The sequence below is a fragment of the Humulus lupulus genome, chromosome 5 (assembly GCF_963169125.1).
Source record: "Humulus lupulus chromosome 5, drHumLupu1.1, whole genome shotgun sequence".
Lineage (NCBI taxonomy): Eukaryota > Viridiplantae > Streptophyta > Magnoliopsida > Rosales > Cannabaceae > Humulus > Humulus lupulus.
In genome coordinates, this window is record NC_084797.1 from 126,262,119 (window position 1) to 126,269,334 (window position 7,216).

A 7,216-nucleotide genomic window follows, 5' to 3' on the forward strand; every position below is an offset into this window, starting at 1 on the left:
AACTTTTTCAAGATCGTCATCGAGCCCCCTAGGAAACACTAACAAAGACAAAGAATTTTCCTCTCAACAACAAATGACACACAAAACAATGACTCAAATGAAACAAACCACATAGATGCAAAACTAAACCAACAAAACTCATAAAAATTCCAAAAAAATGCCAACTAAACATCAACCAATGATTTCTTTGAAAGCAACAATCCTATAAACAAACACAAAAACAACAACTAAAGACAACAACAGAGCAAAACATAGCATGAAAACAAAATGAAAATTTAAAGTTGGGTTCAAAAATTCTCATGCTATAATGTGTTGTCATCTTCAAGGTCCTATGCATTAGCCATCTCAAACTACAATTAACAACCAGCACAACCTACAAAACAACAAAACCAAGTGCAAAATACCAATAGATAATGAACAAAAAGGTTTAGGAGTTGATTTTTTCAGGACCACTTGAGGCACTGGTGGATAGAGGATTCAGAAATCGGCAAGTAGGAATGCTTGCTGCAGAGATTCTGTGAGAGAAGGCATCTGACAGAGTGAAAATTTTGGGCAACAAATTGGAGTTCATCAACAGAGACTGAGGCGAGGGTGAGTTTCTAGGCTCTCGATGCTTTGGGATCTTGCGGGTTGCTCTTAGCTGGGTTGGGATACTCGTGCCTGAAACTGCGTAGGAGAGGGTGGAATCGCGCCTGGTGGTGGTGCACACTAGTTGCTATCAAATTACAAGGGTCGATGGGGTGACTGGGGTTGTGGGAGTGGAGATGGTGGCTGGGCGGAGTGGTCGGAGTGGTCGGAGCTTGGGAAGATGGTGGTGGAGATGGTGGCTTGACTTCGGGATGGCGGCATGGGCTACGGCTACGGCTAGGGAAATGGTGATGGAAGAATTAGAGAAAGCCCACGCACTATTTTTGCAATCTATCACAGAGCTCTCTGACTTGTGCTTGTCCCAAGTCCAAAATGTTGCTCCAGCTGGCGTAGTCCCTTAATTTTAAAAAATTTCACATAATTTGCTTCCTGTTTTGCTTCATCAAAATTTCCGCAAAACCATCAAACCCACAAATTACTTCCCAAACACCATTTGTTTTCCTTTGTACACTTGAAATTCATCATTAACAGCAAGGACCAAGTGAAAGAACATCAAGAAAGCAATGAAACCCATTTTTTTCTTAACGAGCATAAAAAATATTCAATAAAGAAAATTTAATGAACTTAACTAAAATACTTAAAAAAAATTAAGAACAAAGTTTAGAAACTTGGGTTGCCTCCCAAGAAGCACTTGATTTAAAGTCATTGGCTTGACTTTCGGAGAGTTCATCATCAAATAGTGGTTTTAACCCATAGAGAGTGGCATACGCCCTCGCACATGGGTCTGCATTGTGGACACCCTCAAGCTTAGTGAGATTTGAAATTAATGACCTCCAATGCTCAACGTGACTTTCTTTGGAAGAATAAGCATGATAGATGCCAAGGAATGATGCTAATGGAGGTGGAGGTGGTGGTGGCCAATATGGATCGTCACATGTGTACTCTTCCATTACCATGAGCTCACTATATTGAGGACCGAGTATTTCTTTCATGAGGGGTGGTGGTGGATTTAGCCTTTCTTCACTACTTTGCTCCAGCACTTTATCCACATCTTGGGTAGAGACAGCATTCAACATTACTATTTTCTCTCCTTTGTCTTTGCCACTTTGGATTAAAGAGGGCTCCACTTGACGCTCTTCTTCCATTGGTAGCTCCATCTCCTTACCACTCCCCAATTGACCTCCTCACTTTGTGTTTCCCCCCTTGAATTTTCCCAATCATGAAGTAGAACACCATGGGGTCTATTTCACAACTAATTGGCCAATAATCCCATTTGATTCTCCAAATTCCTCAAAGATGAAGCTTGGCTTTTGATCAAAGCATTGTTTTAGCCATAAACTCCATCATCAATACCTCCAATGAACTTGATTGAGCAACTTGATGAGGTTCCTCTATGATGATGTTTTGAAAATCCTCCAATGCCTCCTCCCATGGTTCTTGAGTGCAATCTTTAAAAGTAGGATCCATATGGCTAAAATTGTTCTCCAAAACTTGGTTGGTTATTAGAGAATGCAAACAATACCACTCATCCTATTATGCCATGTCTTCCAACATCCATTAGGCTTCATCAATGGATAATTGGTAGAAATTGGTGGTACCATCTCCTCTTTCTACCCATTCTCTTGTGGTGGCATGAAACCCATTGAGAAAAACTTCAAGCAAACACTCTCTAGACAACCCATGATAAGGGAACCTCATGAACAAATTTTTGAATCACCACCATGCTCTATGTAAAGGATCCAAGTCATGTTGAACTAAATTCAAGAGTACTTGTTGATGTGACATCTCAAGCACCTCGTAAAAGGACCAAACAAACAAAAGCGTAAAATAGAACAAAGAAAAACAAAAAGAAACAAATGAAAATAAGAAACAAAATTGACAAGTAATTGATTTTAACAAACCAAATTTCACTAAATTCAATCCCCGACAACAGTGCCAAAAACTTATTGTGAAAATTTAGTTGATTTTAATACGCAAGTGCACGTAATCACACAAGTAATACAGTGATACGTAAATTGTCTCCACAAGGATTGCAAATAGAAAAATAGGCAAAACAATTACTAAGCAACTTCAAGGTATTAATAATTAATTGGATTGTTTGTAAGCTAAACTAAATATTAAAAGGATGAAAAGACTGAAAATAAAACTGAACTAAACAAATTCATCAAAAAGAAAAATGTGGATTGTAGAATGGACTTGAATTATTAAATCCCCCTATGTCAATTATACTGAACAGATTGCGGCAACTATATTTTAGCAAAACTCCCAGGTTAACAAGAATTCAATAAAAGCTCATAAAACTTTCCCAAATTCTATGATTTTAATTCTTTTACCTAATTAATCATATTCCTATACCAAATCAGATTTAAGAATACAATTTCAAGGTTCAATTCTCAAAAGTTACACAAGGCAAATAACACATCCCTATGTTATTTACTAACATAACCTAACACAGATTATGAACTTGTGTCATCCAAGTTCTTTCATTATATTTAATCCTTCTAGCATCAAACTTAACTAAACATCTTGCCATAGATGGCCAAACAACAGCAAGAAATTAACATAAAGCACTCTTGAATGAACAAGAGAGATTTCACTAAAATAAAGTGTAAGAAATTACTACACTATGACATAGGGTTCATCAACAATTCAAGCCACACAAAAATTAGTTCATGGCTAATCGAAAGAGCATAAATCCACTTTCAATTCTTCCCATGAGTATCAAAGTAGAAATTAAAATAGGAAATACAAGATGAAACTTAGAAACAAGAGAAGAGAGCAAATTCAATTGATGATGAATATCCTTATCTTCGTTTTCCTCTTCTTCCTTCTTTTTCCTACTTGTTTCTCTGGTTTTTCTTTTCTGTCCTTTCTCTTCTTTTCACCAAAAATGGCAAACTATCTCTTTTTGTGGCTGGTCCTCCTCTCTTTTGTACCTCTAGGTTTCCCAATTTAGTCATCTAAGTACAAAATTGCCCCACCTTTGATTCAGACGTGGGTTTCTTTCCTTCCCTTCTCTGACAATTGCTTCAAAATTGACTCATGCTCTATGTACTTGCCACCTCAGCCACTAGTACAACTCACTTAATGAATTTCTAGGCACGCATAAATTTTGAATTGTAACCTGATCAAAATGCTTTAGAAAAATCTGCTTTGCTACCACAAACCTGCTATTTCAACATCAAAATTTAGTTTAGATAATTTCACAATACTAGTTTCATTCTTTGTACAAATTTCTATCCATGAAACTATTGTTTTCAACCCATTAGCTCTTAAACACTACAAAAACAATTAAACTAACTAAGATCATAAAAACACAAAAGTTAGCTACAATAGTTAATAATAAACTAACATCATCCTCGATTTTTTACATTTATAAGTTCAAAAGCACCAAAACTACCTCTTTATTCAAGAGTTATCAGGTATACTCCACAGACCTATCACGGACATGGGAGATCAACATTAGCGACTGAAAAAAACATACAAGTGTTAGATAACATCAACACACATGCTAACCAGATAAAAAGAAAGGATAAAAAGTAAAGTTAGTATATAGACGTAATGAGGCTCCCTACCACGAACCACATAGGCCAGTAGCTGGGGGCATATCCGTTACTAAGGAGCAAAAGTGAAGAAATCAAGGGAAAAATTGATCGAAGTCACAAATGAGGGTCGGCCTAGGCCTTAAGCTTACAAAACGGGAAGGAAATGTCATAGGTGGTTGGCCTACCAACTTAGGTCGACCACCCTAGGATGAAAACTTCCAAAAAATGCCAAAGGGCTAAGGTTCAAGTCTCCCAACTTATGTCGACCACCCTAGGATGCAAACTTGCAAAAAATGCCAAAGGGCTAAGGTTCAAGTCTCCAATAAATCATACAGAACATGGAAGACCCTAAGGAGATCAATAAAAAAGAGGGAAATAAGGGTCTCAGTGGTCAGCCTATGATTGGGTCGCCCACCCTAGATTTTGGGTCCTTGGAAATCACCCAAGGAGTATGGTGGTCGACCAATGCTAAGTTCTTGGCCAACCACCCAGGCATGGGAACCCTGGAAATCGTCCAGGGCATAGGAAATACTACCTAAGCTTGGATTTGTAACCTTGGAAATCACCTATGCCTATATCTGAAACCCTGGAAATTGCTCAATCATAGGGTTTATAAGCATGGAAAGTGCTCTGGCTAGGAAAATCCTAGGGGTAGTCAGCCTGTACCCTAATCCCTTAAGCCTGGAAATCGCCCAGGCTAGGGAAACCATAGGGTGGTTAACTTATGATGGGATTTGTAGGCCTGAAAATCGCCCAAGCCAGGGAAACCTAGGGGTGGTCGGCCTATGATGGATTTGTGAGCCTGGGAACCACCCAGGCTAAGGAAAATCTAAGGGTGGTCAGCCTACATACCTCTAAACCCTAAAGCAACACGCAAAATGAAACAAGGATCAAGCCAATCTTTGATTGAAAACAAGTTTTTTGATTCAAACAAGTCAGTTGTTTTAAATCAAAATAGAGCAAAGCAAGGAAATTCATATAGATTCATCAGAGACGTAAATATTGGGAGAGAATACTTACACAAGAGAAGATACGCAGAGTTGATGAGGAGTTGGAGAACTTCACAGCTCAGAATTTCCCTAAAGGAGGATCATGGGTCAAGGATTTGATGAGTGAGTCCCTGTAACACCCTGGGTAACCAAGACCGTTACACTCTGTTTTTAAAGTAGTGCAAGACTTGCTAATCAAGTCGTTTGGTTGAAAACATGCTCCTAAAGTCGTAAACCAGTTAGGGTTAAAAGATTTTGGACATAACCGAATAATTTTTCATTTAAATAAATGTGTACTCCATGGGATCCCAAAAACAGGGTTAAAGGACCAATTTACAAACTCCCAAAAGTTAAATACAAGCAAAGGCCACTCTAATGGAAAAATACACATTTTAGGTTTTCTGTCCTTGAAGAATTCCTCGGCCGTGGCGGATGAGCAGCTGACAATGTACACCTTGCCCCCAGAGCTCTCCAACTCATGGTTGATCCATCTTAGCCTTGCATTTACCTGCACCACGTAGCACCCGTGAGCAAAAGCCCAAGAAGAAAACCATATAGCAAAACATAATAAATAATAACAATCAAATGATCCATAAAACAATTAACCAATTATTCAGCATGTCGTAACAGTCACCTAATCAGAGAGGACAATAAATGATTAACAATCCATTCATCCCAGTATTTAACAAACTATAAGCAACAGATTAGCAATGGCAAACATATCAATACTCATCATACAATACTCAGGGTTGATGCCCTTAGGTCGCACCCTCTATTTAACCCAGTGACTCCAACTCGCTTAGGCCGAGCTCAGTGTTAATCTTAGCTGATCCCAATTCTTAGTGGCCGAGCTGTGTCCTGTGCGCAAATATCAGCCCCAGCACACTTAGGCTGTTTATTTCATGCTCTCATGGCATATCATAATCAAACTACATTTGTATTCAATCATAGGGAATATCAATCCCAACACAGCCACACAAATGGGTGCAGTTTTCTTACCTTTAAGTCCGAGCGGAGTGAACGAAATGATTCTGAGCACGATCCTTAACCGCGACCCTAGCGATAAACCTAGTCACAAGGGCCAATGGTATCCATTAACTTTCAATCCAAATAAAATACCTAGGAGACATAAACTAGCCTTTGGGACCTCAATTTCTACTAAACCAGGTAGTAGAATTTGTCTCGAGCACCTAGGTTTGAACCCCCCGAGCCTTAACAATTCTTGAAATAATTCTAAGGCTAAAATCCACAGGCGGGTCGCAACTTGGCTTAGTGGGTCATGACTTGCCCCCAAGTCAGAGAGAAAGGACCCCAGCCAAAAGAGGAGGAGGGCCGTGACTTGGCCTAGTGAGTCACGGCGCACCCCCAAGTCAGAGACATCCCTAGGCCAAAATGGCCACACGCGTCGCGGCTCCCCCAGGCTGGGTCGCAGCGCGCCCCCTTCGAACCCAAAAAATTTGGGTTTTCTCTTCTTCTTCCCAGCCAAGAACACCAAGACTCTACCCATAATTTTCTCTATCATCTCCCCTTAATTCAATACCAAATTAGCTACAAATTCAAGACCATAACACCCATTTTTAATCCCTAAAACCTTAGCAACAAAACCAAAGTCATTATCCCCAATTCATCAGCTATTATCACCCAAGAAACTTTATCAAAATCCAACCAACAATTCAAAGGTAGGAGAACATAATTTTTAATTATAACTAACTTCTCACAAACTTCCACCTCCAAATTCTGAGCTTAAACCCCCTAGTTCCACAGCATCACTTTATCTAAATTCTCATCAAAATTCCAAAATAAACACATTTTCCAAGCCTCAAACTACTCAGCCCTACACAGTGAAATTTAAAATTGAAACCTTACCTCAACTATGGATAAAACCACACCAATTCCAGCTTCAATTCCTAGCCTTTTTCCCAGCTGAATTCCCTTCCAAAACTCTAGCCTTAAGTCTGAATTCCTTCTGCCCTTTTCCTTAGCTTCAATGTTCCATAAGAGAGAGAGAGAGAGAGAGAGAGAGAGAGAGAGAGAGAGTACGTGAGAGAGAGAGAGAGAATGAGCAGGAGGTTTCTTCTTCCTTCTGGTATATCC